Source organism: Eumetopias jubatus, unplaced genomic scaffold (genome assembly GCF_037043125.1).
Source record: "Eumetopias jubatus isolate StellerSeaLion01/CBP00866 unplaced genomic scaffold, mEumJub1_p1.0 scaffold_9, whole genome shotgun sequence".
NCBI classification, from domain to species: domain Eukaryota; kingdom Metazoa; phylum Chordata; class Mammalia; order Carnivora; family Otariidae; genus Eumetopias; species Eumetopias jubatus.
The window spans coordinates 14,805,682-14,825,997 of NW_028274815.1; positions in this window are offsets into that span (position 1 = coordinate 14,805,682).

A 20,316-nucleotide genomic window follows, 5' to 3' on the forward strand; every position below is an offset into this window, starting at 1 on the left:
ATGCAGGTTTTCCTCTCCCCAGCTCCATTTCCTGTTGTTTCTGTTGCTCTGCCTAGGTTTGCATTTAGAATGTCAAATTTATGACATCATATGTGATTCCATAGTAACAAACTGACTCTGAATATGTGACTATAAAAAAAAGCAATAGTATTTCTTCATATTTGAGTATATCCACTCATAACCATTCTTAGAGTTTTTAGGAAATGATGTCTAAACAATGTTAAAATGTTTAATATGAAGCAATATCGATATTACTGCTTCTTTCTTTTTAAACATTACTATATTACTCATTATATAAACCCCACTGTGGCTGTGCATCTTCTGGCAGTGCCAAAATGAATGGTAAACTCATTTGTGGACCCAATCATTTATTATTGTTCATCTCGACAGATTTTGGAGAACTTTTTGCAATCTGCGGACTATTTTTGACAGCTGAGATTTCATTCTAGACATGAAGTTTAGACTTGTTTTTAGTTTTAACGTTGGATGTTTCTTTCACAATGCCAAGGCCATTTCTATGTCACAAATTCAAAGCATTCTCCCTATGGCCAGATACAGCGTAGTAGAATGATACTTTCACTGCCTTTCTTGCCATTTGCCCCATCCTTGAACTTTTAAACACACATTTGTCCCTCTTCTATACACACAGAAAATATGTAAAATCCAGCCCCCAACTCTGATTTACAGGGTCTATTAATGTAATACATTTTATGGCTCTGATTTTATCTTCACCCAAGCTTTAGATAACAGACTCACATACAAGCCTGAGTTGGTCAAACCATCACAAACTAAGGCAGATTTCCACCTCTCTTAATTGGAGTTGATAACTTTGTTTGAAAATCAGAAGTTTTTGACAGCTTTAAGCAAAGTTCTCCAAGGGGTCTTCCAGAAAGTGAAACATGCAGGCTCAAGTTTAGAGGACCTGGGTTTGAATTCTTTCTCCACTGGTCCCCTACATCCAACCCCTGCCAATATCTCACTGTGATCCTGAACAAGTGTGTTTAATCTTCCTAAATCTCAATTTCCATATTTACAACATGGAGAAAAATGATGGTATCGGCATCAAATGGTAGTTGTGATAGTTGAACTAGTATGAAGTACTTAAGACAATGCCTGGTATTTGTAAGTGATTAATAAATACTAGCTATTACTGTTTTATTCATAATTCTGCTGTATCTATACTAGAGAGTTCAAATAGAAATTTCCAATCTCCAATGCAATCTGGTTGTAGGAACAGAAGTTTAAAAATACTTATTGTTCATATACATATATAATCAATCAAATGTCAGTTTGGTGATTCTTCCCATATCCTAAACTCTAGGCCTACTTGTGGAGAAAGAGCAAGGAGGGCAGAATGGAAGTGGGAAGTTAGAGTAGCAGTTAGCAACAAAAGCTGGAGAGCTCTGCGACTTGTGTTCTATAAAATACAGGAAGAAGATTCTGTAGAGATGAGGGAATGAAAGGGTCTTTGGTTTCTGACTGGTCCTTCTAGTCTACAGCCAAGTTTGGCTTTTGCTTCTGGTCTTTCCATGACTCTTCCATGTATATCAGCATCCATATATTCAATAAGTTCCTTGATTATTGTTTTTTTCCCATAACACACAGCCTAGGATAGAATATGAGCCTCATGAGTGTTTTGAATTATTTTATGTACTGACATTTAAATATACCATTTTGTTCTGAGCGCTGAGGTTGATATTAAATTTGTATTTTTTTCAGATTTCCTGATTTGTTTTTCTTCATTACCTTCTAATTATTAACTTTGTTGTTGAGCACTGAAAACTACACATACATGTAGGCTGCTGTGTTAGGGTTCTCTAGAGAAACAGAACCAATAGGAGATGTATAGCTATATAAGAAGTCATTTATTATGGGAACTGATTCATGTGATTGTGAAGGCTAGGAAGTCACACAATATGCCCTAAGTCAGCTGAAGAACCAGGAAAACCAGTGATATGAGTCAGTCTGAGTCTGAAGGCCTGAAAACTAGGAGAGCCAATGGTGAACTCCCAATCCAAGGTCAAAGGCCTGAAAACCCGAGGGACCACTGGTTTATACCCCAGGGTCTGAAGGTCTGAGTATGAAGACCTCTGATGTCTGAGGGCATGAGGAGAAGATGGATGTTTTATCTCAAGAAGAGAGAGAGAATTCACCTTTCCTCCACCTTTTTTGCTCTGTTTGAACACTCAGTGGGTTGGATGATGTCTGTCCAACTTGGTGAGGGTTGATCTTCTTTACCAGTCTACTGATTCAGATGCTAATCTCTTCCAGAAACATCCTCATATACACACCTCAAATAATGTTTAACCAGCTGTCTGAGCATCCCTTAGCCCAGTCCAGTTGTTACATAAAATTAACCATCACAGCAACATATCTTCTGTTGTCTTGGATTTGTTTCTCCATGAATTCAACCTTGGTAATAAAGCGAAGACACTGCAAAGTTCTGACATTGTCATGTACCTTTCCCAGATCACCCAAAATTGGTTTTTATAATGAAATTTTCATTGTCAGTTCTAGCTGTGGATAAAATTTTTGTTTTAAAAAGAGCTCCATAAAAGACTTAAAAGACATTGTAGAATACCACAAACATGTCTAAATAGGCATTCTCACCTATTTTTGGCAAATGTGTTTTGATTCTTGCCATGGTTACTGAGAGGAATATACCTATTCCCTTGACAGAGCTAAGAGGACATTGCAGAGTCATTTGTGGGACATGGTTCCTACTTGGTCATCCTTCTGCTATTTCTTATTTTCTTGTGAGATTGTGATATTATGCAAAATTTCTGGGGACACTAGTAAACTCTCCTTTAGCCAGATTTTCATAATGTAGGATGCATATTGAGTAATACAACTAGGCACCAGTATACGGGGAAGACTATCTTCACCATGTCCACCCTGATCTATTGAAATTAATATTGTGGAAAGTGGCTCTATTGCCTTCATAGCTTTTCTTCTCTGAGGGTGAAGACACAAAAGTCACTAACATGTCAGAATGTCAACATTTACTGATATTTTAAAATGTTTATATGTATGTAGATAGGTAGGTTCAAAGATAATGAAATTTAGTGAAAATTAGGAAGTTCAGAAAAAGAAGGCATCTGTGAACTCAGTATCCTGATAGTCATAATTACAATTATATTCTTCCAAAGTTTTCTCATCCATTTGTTTGAAGTTTAATTTTTCTTCCTTTGTAAAATATTATTAGAATTTTATAGTATATATAACTCAGTATCTTGATTTTTTTTCTATATAATATTAGACACAGGTATTTTCATGCTATTACTTGGTCTGAGTAATCATTAATTTAATGACTCCATATGCTCTAGATTGGGTCTGCTGCAATTTACATAAGTATTTCCCTACTATTGAATATTTGGAGTATCTCCAGGATTTTTCTCTTATGAATAATATTTTCCTGAGTATCTTCTTTCTCAGCTAAAGTAAGGTTCCTTAGTATAAAATCTTTCCACAGTGACCAGTAGATTCAAACATGTAGTTGGATGGGCCTATCAGAATCCAAGTGCTCATGTTGGAGCTGTGTTCAAGAGGGCCACATCAGGTTGGCTGGGCTGGAATCAGATGGTATTTATTTTGACCTGACTTTGTTTATTGTCTCCTGTGGCCTCACTGTCCTGAAAGTTATTCATGAGGAGGGACCTGTATACCTTTTCCAATGCTGTCTTCATGGTGCCTAGAACAGTTACTAGGAGGTACCGTAATAAATATTTCTTAAATAAATACATCAATCCCTTAAGAAATGTATAGCAACCATAAGCAGGATACAGAGTAGTGTGTTAACAGTAGTGGTGAAGATGAAAGAAAGTGGTTTCCCATACCTCTGAGACGACCCATAAGATCAGTGAGTAAGAAGTGGAAGTAGAAAAATGCCTTTTTTCTTCCCTATCTTTTTAAGTTCTTTGTCTAGAGATCAGTGGTTCTCAAAAACAAACATGCATCAGAATTGCCTGGATGGCTTGTTGAAGGTGAATGGTTACACAACATCCCTACTACCCAGCAATACAGAGAAACAAATGGTTGATTCACACAACCTGGATGACTCTCCAGAGAATTATACTGAGTGAAAAAAGCCAATCCCCCAAAGTTATATTCTGTTTGATTCCATTTATATAACATTGTTGAATGATAAAGTTATAGAAATGGGGCCAGTAGTGGCCAGGGTTTCAGAAGCAGATGAGGGCAAGAGGGAACTGGATATGGTTACAAAAGGGCAACATGAGAGATCCTTATGATGGTGGAAGAACTCTGTGTGTTTTTTATTAACATATAATGTCTGTTTCAGGGTAACAGGTCTGTGATTCATCAGTCTTACACAATTCACAGCGCTCACCATAACACATACCTTCCCCAATTCCATCACCCAGCTACCCCATCCCTCCCAGCCCCCTCAAATCCAGCAACCCTCAGTTTGTTTCCTGAGATTGAGTCTCTTATGGTTTGTCTCACTCTCTGGTTTCGTCTTGTTTCATTTCTCCCTCCCTTCCCCTATGATCCTTTGCCTTGTTTCTCAAATTCCACACATTAGTGAGATCATATGATAATTGTCTTTCTCTGATTGACTTATTTCACTTAGCATAATACCCTCTAGTTCCATCCACGTTGTTGCAAATGGCAAGATTTCAATTTTTTGATGGCTGCATAATATTCCATTGTGTGTGTGTGTGTGTGTGTGTGTGTGTGTGTGTGTGTGTGGGTATACCACATCTTCTTTATTCATTCATCTGTTGATGGACATTTAGGCTCTTTCCATAGTTTGTCTATTGTGGACATTGCTGCTATAATTGGGGTGCACATGCCCCTTTGGATCACTACATTTGTATCTCTGGTGTAACTTGAACCCAGTTGAACTCTGTATTTTTAACTTGGTTGTATCAATGTTGATATCCTGGCTGTGATACTGTACTACAGTTTTGCAAGATGTTGCCATTGGGATCTGTTGGGCAAAGGGTGATGGGATTGCTCTGTATTATTTCTTAAAATTGCCTATGAATCTATAATTATTTCAAAATTTTTAAGAAGTTTACTTAATTAAAAAAATATTCACAGATTGTTGGGCCTCATTTCCAGGGTTTGTGATCATTGGGTTGGGATTAGAGCCCAAGAATTTCTAAAGAGTACCTAGATAAGTTGATGTTACTGGTGTGAGAACCACACTTTGATAATCAGTGCACTAGAATAGTTAGGAATTTTTACTACTCAGAGTACAGCTCTAGCTAGCCCACTGATTCCATGTTAACCATGGAATTCAAATAGTTCAAATAGTCTTCTCCTTACCTTAAATTTTATCTGTTTTATTAAAACCCACCATCAGTGAAACTGCGACTTGGATCAGCCCATCAGACCCCAAGTTACTCATGATGGGGCTTCACCTCTGTTCAGCAGAGCCATGTTTTGTTGGCTAGGCTACAAGCATTTGGCAAGCAATAGCTGTGCCTTCCTCTGCCAGCCTCAGCCGGAAAGGAACAATCCAAGCCAGAGGTTCACATGCTTGGCTGCATGTTAGAATGACTTAGGAGCTCTTAAAAATTCCACTGTCCAGTGCCCCCAGGCTCTACAAAAGGCGAGGCAGCAGCATCCTTACAAACCTGGCCTCTCAAACTAGAAAGCCCAGTTGTCTTTGACTTCTCCTTCTTCCTTATCTCAGGCTCTTAAAAAGTTACATCTCTTTTCTCTCTGCATTGTTTCTCAAACACTAGGCCTTCTATTCCATTACCTTTAGGTCAAGTCCATCTTTTCAGTGAGTTAAGCAAGAGTCTTTTTATCAACCTCCTAGTCTACAGTATTGCATCCCTCTTCTCAAATTCATCTATGTAACCACTGGAGGTATCTTTCTAAAACACTAATAGATTTTTCACTCCCTTATTTAAAACCCTTTGTGGGGGGATGCCTGGGTGGCTCAGTTGGTTAAACAACTGCCTTCGGCTCAGGTCATAATCCCAGGGTCCTGGGATCTAGCCCTGCATTGGGCTCCCTGCTCAGCAGGGAGTCTACTTCTCCCTCTTCCACTCCCCCTGCTTGTGCTCTCTCTCTCTCTCCACCCACCTGTCAAATAAATAAAATCTTAAAAAAAAAAAAACCTTTTGTGGGGAACCGTTGTTTTTGAATGGACAGATTTCAGTCAGATTAGCCTGATATGCAAGGCTTTCCATAATTTAGCCCACACCTGTTCCTCATCTACTTCCCTTGCCTTATATACCTCAACTTCTCCTACAAGATCCTTCTCGGTTTTCTTTTTAGAAAACTGATTTATTTAGATATAATTAACATACCATAAATTCATCCAATTAAAGTGTGTATAATTCATTGGTTTTTAGTGTATTCACAGAATTGTACAACCATTACTACAATCAATTTTAGAATATTGTCATCATTTCAAAAATAAACTAGCACCCTTGAGATATCATCCCCCATCTGCCCATTTCCAGCATGAAGTAATCACTAATCCTCTTTCTTCACAGCCCATTTTATAGATCTATGCACCACTCTCCAATAGAGTTCTGAACTTAGGAGTAAGACTGTGCTGGGTTCAAATCCTACTTCGGCTAGTCAATATCTTTGGGCCACTTAACTCCATTCAAACTTTAGTTCTGTTGACCTCCAAATTGGAATAATATCTATCTGTCAGAGAGGTTGTGAAGATTACTGATAGTATAATAAGGTGTCTAGCAATAATGGGTGTTAATTATCATTTTGTTTTGGTGAATTATGATAATGGGTGTTAATTATCATTTTGTTTTGGTGAATTATGATAATGGGTGTTAATTATCATTTTGTTTTGGTGAATTATGAACAGAATATTGCATAGAGCATTGCTGTGATCCTATGACCAATGCTCTACTACCTAAATAAGGTAAGGTATTGAAAATGAAAATATGTGGAATATGTGGCCTAATGATATATTTCAAATCAAGACTATAATAGAAAATTTAATATAGTAAGCCATGGATACTGTCCATATCACAGAGTAAATAGTTTGGGGATTATCAGGCCTAAGATAAGTCAACATAGGTATGCCTTGTCTGAGATGACAGAGGGGTGTTGTGGAGAAAGGGAAAGATTCAGGTTTTCCTATTGCCTCCATCTGCCACTTGGATCAGCTTTCTGTTTTCATTTTCTACTGCTATATGACAAATACTCATTTAGCAGCTTAAAACAATGTCAATTTATTATCTCACTGTTTTGCAAAACAGGAATCTAGATAGGCTCATCTGGGTTCTCAGCTCAAGGTCTCCTAAGGCTGAAATTAAGGTGTCAGCCAGGCTGGGCTCTTATCTGGAAGCTCTGGAGAAAAATCTGCTTCCAAACCCATTTATGTTGTTGGCAGAATCTAGTATCTTGTTATTGTGGGACTGAAGTCCAAGTTGTTGGATTTTGGTCAAGGGTTACTCTCAGCTCCTAGAGGCCATTCTCAGATTCTTGCCCCACATTCTCCATCTCATTAATGGAGAACCTGCTTTGGTTGAATTCCTCTCATGTTTTGAATCTCTCTGCCTTTCTCTAAAGAACTCACATGATTAGGTTATGCCCACCTGGATAATCTCCTTTTCAATTAACTCAGAGTCAACTGATGAGTAACCTTAATTATAGCTATAAAATCCCTTTTGCCATGTACAATAACATAGTCATGGGAGTAATGTCCCATTGCACTCACAGGGAAGGGAATTATTTAAAGGTGAGGGTTTTTTTGTTTGTTTGCTTTTTTTTTTTTTTTGTGGAGGAGTCATCTTAGAATCTCCTGCAACACTCCTTTAACTGATATCACCGATCTCTGGGAACATGGCCTAACTAGGGCTGCTCTTGGCACTTGATTTAAAGACATTTCCTACTTTTTGAGAATATGGTCTGGGAAAAGTAATATATGAAGAGTTGTTTGAGCCTGTTTCTAAGTTCCTTGGATTCATGTCTTTGGACATTTTTGGAGGAGTGGTGGACACTCCTCTATAGATTGTTGAGGCTGGCATTGAACAGACTTGGGAGCACCTTGACACCTAAATAGAGAGTTTATATACTCAAGATGTTTTCTTTGGAATAGTCCTAAAAAATAAATGTAAAGATAAAGTAATATATTTTTCTTAGCTCCTTCCTATAGAAATGGAGGCATTGCTCATTATTGGCCTTTGAAGTATGTATCTAAGTTATCAGTGTTGGTTTTGGAGTAAAACCTCTAATTAAAATCCATATCTGCTAGTAACCACTTGGTTAATCTCAGATAAGTTCTTACTGTCTCTAAGCCTTGTTTTTCATGTCTATAAAATAGGTGTATAACACCTAGTTTGAGCGTTTTTTAGGGAGAAATACATGGGCAATACCTATAGTATGTTTGGCTCAGAGTACCTGGTTCTGTGTCTGACTGAGTTTTGCACATTCTTTTGCAGCCATTCCCAGCAGGAAGTAGAGTCTGTTTCCCACCCCTTGAATTCAGGCCTGTCCATGACTTGCTTTATCTAATATAATTCTGGGGAAGTAACACTGTGTAAGTGTTTAGGTCTTCAAAGGTTGGCAGTGACTACTTTTTTTCTTTCCCCTTTTGGGACGCTGCTGCCATAGGGATGGTTTGAAATCTTTAGGAATTAAAAGACACTTTACACATTTTATACTATTTACTACTTTTCAACCACGAAGCAGACAGAATGAAGTAACTTGTCCAAAGTCACAAAACTGACAATTGGTAGAATCAAGATTCTCAGTCCTACCTGCCTCTAGGAAACTTCTCCAATACCCAGGTTAACAGCAGGTCAATCTGAAATCCTATGCAGTTAATTCAGTGGTCTAAAGAATGAGTCTTCATATTTCTAAATATAAACCCTATTGGATGAGACCATGTCTTTACAGGTCTGAGAGCATGATTAAGGAGCAGCTTCTCATCATATCAACCCTATTCATAGTGCAGATGCAGAGTACTCTTGCTGAAAGCTGATAAGTGGAAATTCCTTGTTCAAAAATTGACTGGAGGCCAATGTGCATATATACTAGGCTCTGCTCAGATGACTTTTATGTCAGCCTTCCACCTACGTAGGTCATGGCTACAACGTACAAGTTCTGGGAAGGCTATACAGGGAAGAGAGTATGCCAATTAGATTCATTAGTGAAGAATAAGCTGTTTTTCAAGTTCATATTTCTTGGGTCAGTCCATCTTGATTACCCACATGACTCAGGGGTTGCTGTGAATTCAAAAGGCCAGAGAAGCTCTTTCTGTGGGACACTGGAATGGAATGTGTCAGATGGATTGGGAAAGACTTAAAAAAGAAGAAAAACACTTGTACTTTAGAAAATAAGTTTTAAAGATTATCCTGGGGGAGTCTTAAAGGTAAAGATGCTCTATAAAACATAAAGCCTTAAAGAATAAAAGTGCCACTTAGTTGTGTAGATTAGGGCTTTGGGCTTCAATCTTTTCATCTGTAAAATAGGAATTAGATGCATATATACATCTCACAATTGTGTTGTAAAACTTGAATGAAATCATGCAAGTCAAAGCACAGAGCACAGTTCACAGTAAGGTCTTAATAACACATGCTTCCAAGACAGCTTCCATTTAAAAATCTGCATGTTGAACAGGGAGAAAAGGTCAATTGGAAAATGGCCAAAGGGCCTGAAAAGCAGGCAGGTGAAGTAGAAATTGGTGACCACTTTCTTATAAAGGTGAGGGAGCTTGGTACCCGTGTGAAATCAGGGTCTCGCTTTTTTAAAGAAAATCATGAGGAGTTTTTTCCACTTTTCATTTGGCTTAGCCAGAATGGGCCATGCTCACCTTTTTTTCTCCATCCTGCCTTCAACACTCACTTTCCTAAGTAAAGTTAACAAATGATCCCATTTCTCCCATTAGTAACAGCCATTAGCAGGAATGTTCGACACTCACCAGCATTAACCAAACCCTAATTAGCCAAATGCTGCCTGCCACCCCCTTACAATGCACACCTTTCTTTTCCCATGCCTGCTATGGCTCTCAGAAAGGGAACATTTGTAGAACTCCCCTCCTTAGCCCACTCTCCCTCACATCATTAATCAGCTTGCTATGCCTCATCCAAGGGAAAAAAAAAAATTACCCAGTTTCCTGTTGCATGCCGGTCAGATGAACCAAGTGCTAAATAGGACTTCAGTATGTGCCCTCCTCATGTTCATGGCACATAAGTGCTGCACCTGGAACTGCCGTGTGGGAAGGAGGACGTGTACCGGATTTCACAGCAGCTGTCTGGGCTGTCCAGTTCTGTGTGATGTTATGATGCTTCTGTTTTCCAGAGACAAGTTTTGAGTAGAACAAAGCCTGAAACCTTCGGGACTTTATCAGCTGAGAGGAACCGTAGGGACTAAGGGGTTTTCTGTATTAGATTATCTGAAAGAAAGAAAGAAAAAGAAAGGAAAGAAAGAAAGAGAGAGAGAGAGAGAGAGAGAGAGAGAGAGAGAGAGAAAGAAAGAAAGAAAGAAAGAAAGAAAGAAAGAAAGAAAGAAAAAGAAAGAAAGAAAGAAAGAAAGAAAGAAAAAGAAAAAGAAAGAAGAAAGAAAGAAGAAAGAAAAGAAGGGAGGAAGGAAGAAAGAAAAGAGAGGAAGAAAAGAAAGAAAGAAAGAAAGAAAGAAAGAAAGAAAGAAAGAAAGAAAGAAAGAAAGAAAGAAAGAAAGAAAGAAAGAAAGAGAAAGAAAGGAAGAAAAGAAAGAAAGAAAGAAAGAAAGGAAGAAAATAACAACAAAAAAGGGATGGATGAGACGCCTACCCAGACACACGTTCATCATACTGCCCCTACATTGTCCTCAAGTGATTTCCTGTGAGGAGGTGATGGAGTTTTTGGAGTAGTGTTCTTGGGGTCAGGAGCTGACCACCAAGAAAGAATTCTTGAGACATCTTTGGTGCAAAAAGATGGTTTTATTAAAGCATGGGGACCCATGGGCAGAAAGAGCCGCTGCCCCGGGATTGTGAGGAACAACTGATTATATACTTCGGGGTTGGGGGAAGTAAAAGTAAGGGAAGTTCCAAAAGGAATTTCATGTGCTAAAGAAGACTCACAGGATACTGAAGACCTTGCTATTCTCAGATCAAGCTTATTTTAGCCTCTAGCAAGGCATTAAAATTAAGACAGTTGGGAGCTTTCTGGAGGAGCATTATACTCTGCCGGCCTCAGGTATTTGTCAATGGGCTGCAGCTTATAAGGACATTTAATGTTATCTCCATTTCCTTCTGCCTTTGTTTCCCACATCAGAGGCTGCAGTCCTACCTGCTTCCTTCCAGCCACCAGGAGCTCCCAGCAAGTACGCTTACCACCATGAGACAGGCAACACATTGCTGAGAAAAGAAACAGCTTTGTCATCTGCAGGCTTGGCTTTGAACATTAGTGTTGCCACTGCCCAGGGGCCTCTGCAAGTTGCTTAACCTCACAGCCTGTTTCCTCATTTGTGAAATAGGAATGATAATAATACTGACCTCCTAGAGAGACAGGAAACAAGGAACATGAAGGGTGAAGCACAGTGCCTGGCACCGAGCAGGCACTCAGTAACCATCCTCTCCCCAGGGCCCCTGCCTCCTGATTCACCTGCATAAACAAATTTCAGGGCTCTGGGAGGATTTTATCTGGACCCCATGACCACCTAGAGAAGGCCTTGCCCTGAACTTCAGGGTCTCATGAACAGAAGACTAGGAGGCTTTTCTCTTTGTTTTCCTTTGGCTTGTTTTAGATTTGGGGTCTGTGTGATTTCCTGGTGAGAAAATATCCATGTTTGCTATTTAAGGAGCAAGCAGCTTGTTTCTAGAGGTGCTCCCCCTCGATATTGCAAAATATAGGTCAGTGATGAATGTCCATCTGTGCTGCGCAGCTCAGAGTAGAGTCCCAAGTCCAGTCCAGCTTGCATTCGGTATTTTTGGTAATGCATAGGGACAAAATTGGCATTCGTGACATTTTTTTCAGTTTTTTTGGAGTTTGGCTTTGAGATTAATAGCCTCTCCTTTCTTTTCCAGTTAGTCCCCTCTCCTGGCTGCTTCCTCCTCCCCATTAAAACAAAAAAACTTGCTTCTACTCCTGTGTTCTTATTCTGGTGGATGGCACCACCATCCTTCTGGTAGCTCAGGTAAAATCCATCCTGAACTTATCCTAGACCCCTACCCCTTCTTCCCTGTCACATTTGGTCGGGTCACCTCTTAGCATCTTTTAGCTTGACTTCCTTAATATCTTCAAAAGCAGCCATGCTCCCAATTGCATGTTCACTGTCATACTCTGGTCCCTTCCACACCATCCTGTGCAGGCTTTATCCTAAGCACACCAATTTGTAATTATTTTTCTTTTTCACTAGTCCATGATAAACCCTGGGGGACAGGGCCTATGAATTAATCATCTCCAGTGCCTTGTACAATGTTTGAAGTAAATGTTTCCTGGATGAATTAAAACAACAACAACAACACAAGTATAAAGACTGTGTCCCTTGGAAAGACTTTCTGTGTCAGAGGTCAGACTAAGGTTTGAGGAGGCGCTTTCTATGACCCTAAAATTAGACCCCGATCCTATTTCCACCAATGGGAGGCTTGAATGACATTGTACTTATTTGGGGTTTTCCAACTCTCAGCCAAATGTCCTCAGTGATTAGTTAGTCTACTTGATATCTTGACAGAGACTATTCTAAGTAAACAGAGGTGTCATTCCTGCCTGATGATCATGCCTGATGATTCATTGTGTTCAAAATTGGATTAATTCTCTCCCTCTCAAATCTTTTCTTCTCCTGTGTTTCTTATCCCAGTGAGCTCTGTTACCTGAGCAGGAACGCAAAAGGCATGCAAAGCTTCTCCTAGTTCCCCCATCCTGCCATTCATCCGGTCACTGAGTTCTACTGATTCCACTCTATAATATCTCTTGAATCTGTCCCCTCCTCTAGTTCCAGCCCTCAACACTTCTGAGAGGAACTTCTGAACTAGGTCCACTGATTTCCCCAAGCAGAAGTGACCACTTCTTCTTTTGGGTCACCATAGTGCCAGTAAATATCTCTACCCGCATAAGGTGTTTCGTGTAGTGGTATAAATTCTTTACTCAGTCTGGAACTGATTGAGATCCAGAATTATGTTCATTGAGTAAATGCATGATATAGGTGATTTCATTGTCATTTGAAATTTACAGACAAGTAAATAGTAAAAGGGACTCTTGAATTCCTTTTATTCAGATTCCCTGATTGTTTATACTTTATCCCATTTAATTCTTTCTCCCTTTCTTCCTCATTCTTTCTGGATGGATAGAGAGAGAGAGAGAGAGATGATAGATAGATGATAGATAGATAGATAGTTAGATAGATAGATAGATAATATTTTTTTGACAATTTCAGAGTTGGAGAAACGGTGTCCCTTATGCCCCTAAATACTTCAGTGTGCATTTACTAAGATAGGATGGTCTCTTGCATAACTATAATGTAGTTATTAAAATCAGGAAAGTTAACATTTATATAATATTATTATCTAATCCTGAGTTTCTATTCCTGTCTGGCAACTGTCACAATATAATGTTTCTTATAATTATCGTTTTTCTTGTTCAGGATCTAATCCGGAATCACATGTTACATTAGTTTTTATGTCTTTTTTAATCTTCTATTTCTGGTACAATTCTTCAGCCTTTCTCCTTTGTTTTGTTTTGTTTTCGACCTTGCATTTTGAAAATTATTAGCAAAATATTCTTTATTTTTTATTTTTAATTTTTTAAAGAATTTTACTTATTTATTTGACAGAGAGAGACACAGTGAGAGAAGGAACACAAGCAGGGGGAGTGGGAGAGGGAGGAGCAGGCTTCCCACCGAGCAAAGAGCCCGATGTAGGGCTCGATCCCAGGACCCTGGGATCCTGACCTGAGCCAAAGGCAGATGCTTAACGACTGAGCCACCCAGGCGCCCTGCAAAATATTCTTTGAAATGCTTATCAGTTTGGGTTTTCCTGACAGTTCCTTTTTATTAGATTCAGGTCACTTATTTTTGGAATAATGTCACTGACACAGTATTGTGTACTTCTAAGTGCATCTCATTAGAAGGATCACAATGTCAGTTTGTCCCAGTATTGGTGATTTTAGTTTGAAGATTTGGTTGAATTTGTGTCTTCCAGGTTTCCTTATAGTGAAGTTAATCGCCCCTTTGTGTGTAATGTGTAATTGCAAGAAGATACATTGAGAGACTGCAAATATCCCATCCTCACCAACTTTCACCTCTAGTTTTAGCTTCACTGATGATTTTCTAGCTCCATTCCTTCTTTACTTATTAGATGGCATTCTACTTTAATAAAGTGCATTCTGTTTTCATGCATTTACTCATTTCTGTATGTATGGACTCATATTTTTATTTTATTCAATCGATGTAATTCCTTGTTATCATATTTTTTAGGTGCTCAGATTTTGGCTGGTTGGAACCCATCCAAGTGGGTTCCTATATACCTTTGAAATGTCCCCATGATTCTTCAGCACTTTCTTACTTTTGAGAATAACAGAATTCTGTAGACTTACCTTGTACTTTTTCTCTTCCATCCCTGGAATCAGCTATTTCTCTAGAGTTTTATTTCCTTTTAGTGGACTATAGTATATAGAAACCAATATGTAGGCATTAAGTGGCTTGTTGCCTCTAGTATGTCATTGCTGCTAGGCCCTTCCAATGGATGGGCTACGCCACACACACACACACACACACACACACACACACACACACACAGAAGCACATGCACACACCTATGTTTATTTACACATCTATTTGTCTACCTACCTGTCTATGGTATTAAAAACCATGAATTGATATTGATATCTCCAATCACAATCCAGCTCTGCAGGGTTCAGTCTAACCTTCCATTCATACTTGTAACTTCCTTCTTTTGGCTTCCCCCAGCATATTTATTCCTCAACTTTGAAGTATACATGAGATAGCTTTAGAACTGCTAACTCATAACACTGTGCAAGTATAGTTTTGTTAAATAAATTAAGAGCCTTCTTCCTTGTCTCCCTGCCTCTAGTGTTTCTTGCCCCAATTTCTTACCTCCACATAGCTTCCACACAAAATTTTAAACTTTTGACATGCTACAACCATTATTTTACTACTCAAGAGATAATGAAAGATAAAATACAAAGGATCTAAAAATAACTTGGGTCTTTTTTATTGAAAAAATATTTAAAAAACAGAGTCAACATTTACTGTGTTTATATTAAGTATTATATTAGAGTTCTGCTCATTTTGCCAGTTAGCAACTGGATCATTGAAGAGATTTGTTCTATGTGATAGTTATTCATTATTAAATCTGAATAATATTCTGATGTGAGAAACTTTGCTACTCTTATGACTTTGAGTATATAAAGATGTTAAGGACATTTGAAGTATTTGTGTACATGAATGTTTTTATAGTGATGAGAAAACCACAAGCTTGATATGTTTTAATGTACAGATGGATCTTACAATAATCCTTTTATATGCATAGGTATCTGTGAAATAAGTATTAAACTAAAATCCCATTACTTATATTCCTATGGAGGGAGTCAATTTTTTATAATGTTTTACCCTGCTTTAAAAAATAGCCTCAAGAGGGAGAGTATTTAACCCAGCACTATATTCCTCTTTTACTAATGGAAACAAGAGAAATTTGAAACTACCAAGCCAGTGGCAACTCTAACCAGATTCAGATGCTCCTTTGTGCTTCTGTATCATCATGTACATCCCTCTGTTATCAAACATATTACATGACACTTTAATTGTCATTTATATGTTGTCTCTCCTACAACACTTCGATTATATTTTGTATTCTGATGCATGGTATTGTCCTGCTTCATCATGGTCCTCAATAAATGTTTCTGAAGGACTGAAGGATAAATGACTAACTTCTGAAATGGGTAGCTTTCCCTTCCTTTAGAGTCTGCTTAACCCATTCACTGCTGGGCCTGATCTCACAATGTGAAGCTGTGGGATGGGAAAGAGGGGACATACAGACATTTCTAAAATGGATCTGCAAGGTAGCAGGTGGATTATAAACAAAAACATAATATTGGGAAACTGCTAGGTCCAAATGACTGCTTTATGTGTTTTCTTATTTTAGCCTTACAACTCTGTGATGAAGGAAATAGGAATCTCACTTTGTAGGTTCAAGTTTCATGGGAGCTAAATAACTTTCTGAGAAAATGAAGGGACCAAAACCTAAACTCTTATTGGTCTGACTCCAAAATGTGAACGTCTTTTGCTATGTGACTCTGCCCACCAACACTTGGATGCTTCAGAGCTATGCTAGGTGGGGAAATCAAGAAGAACAGAACAGAAAAATTAGCTACTGATGAAGTTCTGTTTGGCGGCATTGCCAAAATAAGTCAACTTAGTGAGTAAATATAGTGGTGAATACAAATAGTTTGTTGTATTGGGGAGGAAGTATGACATTTCTGGTGGGACAGTAAGCTTCTGAAAAAAAATCGGGTTAATAGAGTAGATGATATTTGAGATATTTCAGATACCATCAAGCAAAATGAACTCAATTTACAGATGAGGAAATCAAGGCCTAAAAAGAAGAAAGGACTTATTTAAAGTCACACAGTGTTGATGACACAGCCAGAGTGAAAACTCAGGTCTTTGTGTTCTGATTTTTCTTACTATATCCAGCTAGTCCATCCATGTAACTCATTTGCTTCAATTCTACAACAAAGCACTCTGTGAGAATTAGCTTTGTAATAAGCATTGACCAGTCACTGGAGGTCCAAAGGCAGGAGAACAGCCTGGGGTTAACAAAACACTTGCCTTTGTCTCTCCATGTCTCTCTTTGTCTCTCAATCTCTCTGTCTCTCTCTCCATCTCTCTCGCTGTCTCTGTCTCCAAGAGATGGCCTCTTTCCCAAGTGCAGAGGTCAGAACATGCCTGCACATGAATATGGCCCCGTCGTGTTTTGTGCTCATTACTGTGCATGTGTTCGAAAGCTCAGTGTCACATTATGCAGTGCCCACTGATAAATAGTAGGCAGAGAATGGATGAGAATGATTATGAAGAGGGAGAAACTGTCCAGATGTTAGTAGCTCATAATGTTTTAATTTAAACCAGTGCTTTTCCCCAATGCCATCACCAAAGGTTTGTCTTTGGTTTATTTGTGTTATCACAACAGTGACGATGGAGTTAAATGAAGCCTTTGAAAAGAGGATTTTTGCTTGTTTCATTTATATTCTACTGTTCTTTCATTAAACATTTCTAAATATCCACGGGGCCCAATTCTTACAAAAATAAATCAGATAAACCTAGGGTTCTTGCCAAGTCAAATATCTACAGTTTCTTGCAATTATGTAATTTCCAACTCTGAGGCAGTAACTATTGCTGATAAGTCAATCGTCATAAAGAGAAATGTTCCAGACCAATCTTTATTAGTGTGTCCTTCACTGATAATATGCAAAGTCTTTTTTTAAAAGCAGAGTTGTAATTTTTTTTTGTCCCTAGTGAATAACTTCTCATCATAACAATTTATATCTGGATAATGTCATAGTAAAATGTAAAAATGGTAAATTAAAACCAATGAAATTAGGTTCTGCTGTTATTAATAAAAACTGCTCTGGTTTTCACCATTTTGTTATGATGGCACTGTCTTATAATGCAGCTTTGGGGTAATGTATTTCTGGCATCTCAAGTTGATTTGGCCCAGACAAAAGCAATATTTAGAAGGTTACTCTGTGGAACTTCTCTGGGAGAAGGAACTTGAGAATCACGTGCTAATTTAAACACCTCTTTAACATTGAGGTTAAACACATTATTGATCCAGAAAGGCTTTTATGGAGAGAAGGGCTGTGTTATTCTGTAGGAGTGGCATAAAATAAACAAACTGAAAATACCAGCATGCTATTTTTTTCCCCAGAGTAACATATCTGCTTGGTCCAGATATACATTGTTTAAAACACTTAGATTAAAATAAAAGCATTATTTTCAAGTCACCATTTCTGCCCTTTACTTTGAGACGAATCCTTAGAGACTGACTCCTCTGTAGCTAGAGCTCAAATGTTGTGAACTTGCAGTTATTGGGGTCATTACAGTTTGTAGAATATTTTTGCTCACATGATCTTACTCATTTCCTACAATGGGCCTAGGAGGTAGGCAGGGTTTCATTCCTGTGTTATAGATGAGAAAGCTGACACGCACACTAGGCAAAGTCCCTTTCGGTCCTTCTGGCAAGTAGAAGCCAGGGACTCAACCAGGCTTTCTCTCTCTAGACCACTCCCCACCCCAACAGGGTACTGAAGGAGGGAGGTGGTCCTTTCACAATGCATATCAATAGAGTTTTATTTTCCTGGTACAGATATATAGTAGATTAACCCCACTTTCATTTCTGTGAAGGAAAAGCAGCCTGTTAGAGTCATCTTACTTTAGATGCTGTCCGTTCACATTACAGAGTGATAACCAAGATGAATTAAAGATTCTTTGCCACCTCATACTCACATAGATTCAGAGAGGAAGAAGCAAACTGTTGTGGGTGCCTGTGTTGTTGGAGAGCCTGGACATTTAGGGTCTCTAAGAACAAGGCTGATTTGCAAATGGTTATTAGAAGTGTTCTGCTGAGAACACTTCAGTGTCTTATGTCACTGTCTTCAATGTCAATGTTCTTTCAATGTCTTAAGGATTTTCAAAGCCAGCTGGTTATTGTCCTTTATGGAATAATGCCTCTCTTTTTTTTGCTGGTATCGGTGAAAAAAGATTGGGAAGATGAAAATAGAATTTATTCTTAATGGCAAAGAATGATTTCCTTTAGCATTCTGCTTCTTTGGGTATGGTATGGGGCTGGCTGAATGGAAGCTTCCAGCCACAGGACATTTGGAGACAATCAACCTAGATAGGTAAGCAAATTTCAACTGAGAAGCCAGATTAGGTGAAGAGGACTGGAAACAGGGTTTTCACAGGGTCTTAAGGCAAATGACATATAACTAAAGTATATAGTATTACAGAGGAAAGAGCTAAAAGAAAATATGCTATGCACACATGCGGATAACGTTGGCTTGGCAGCAAAATGCGAATTTCACACACATATACACAAATCGTTTTGAAAGCAAACAATATTTAAGTTACAAGAATTAGAATACAAAAAGCATGATTTTTATTTCTTGGTTTGCATCCAAACAGCACTGGGTTAATAGTATAGATTTCAAACTGTTGGACATTGGTGCTTATCCTCACTTTGTATGTGCTGGACAATTGTAGGTGAATAGGACAGTTGCAGGGTGAATAAATGTATAATTGCAGGGTTATAAATGTATCATTTATTAGCTTGAGTCTTAGGGCCATTTTTGTGATTGAACAGCAGGAGTTAACCAAGCTGCTGTCTACTTGTCTACTTGTCACTTTCTACACTAGGCTATAAAACCTCCTTGCTGGGGTGGGGCAGGTCTCAGAGAATTAAGAGGGCAGATTGTCCAGGGAGGAACCTGCAGCTGCCCTTGTGAGTCCCTGTTGGCATGGTGGATCGTCTAGTTAAAAGGTCAGATAGCAGAACTTGTCCTCTTTGGAGGTCCTTTGCTGGATTCCTTCCTGCTCCTGCTGATGTGGTTCTCAGAGTTCAGTATTGTTGCTGATCTTCCTCTAAAACAACTTTCCTAGAAGTAATGCACCAAACAATGGGTAGAAATCTTTTGGGGTTTGGGGTCAGCATTTAATAAAGGATCCAGAGAGCCACCTGGCTACCAAAGTCTTCTTGGAGATTGAGTTCTTATCTATAGGTGAGATAGAGAGGGTTTGAATAACTGCATCTTTTGCTCCATATTTGTATTTATTGTTCATACGATGGAATAAGAGCCACAGGATAATAATACATCAGTTGTCCAAGTGCCCTTCCTGTCCTGTTCAGCCTCCATTTTACTCTGATCACAATATATAACCATATCTGGAATAAGAGGGAAGTCAGACAGTGTCTTCCTTGTTTCTTCCAATGATGACAGCTATTGCCCTGGCAGTCCCTGGCTTCTCTGGTGTCTGTGCTTTGCAGAGGAACCACTCCTGGTGCAGACCACCCTCCTGCAGCTGTTGTATGGAGCAGCAGTGCAGCGGGGTGGCTCTCAGGCTGGGGGAGGATGGCTGGCTCTCACATATTCCATTTAGTATTTAGTTGGGAAATGAGGGCACTTGGATTCCCTGCTGCTTTTGTTTCCCTGGGACTTGCAACAAGAATGGGGATGGCGAGAAGTTTGCAAAGGCAATTATAGTGCTGTATACACAGCAAGTTTTAGAAGCATGGAATCCGTTCAGGTGTCTTTCCTAAGAGGGTTTCCCTCTGAATTAGAAAGCTCTAATTTTCGTTTGATGAGTGCTTTCTGGTCAATTCAATTGTTCTAGCCCCTGCTGGAACTGGAGTAATGGATATTTAGGGGAGAG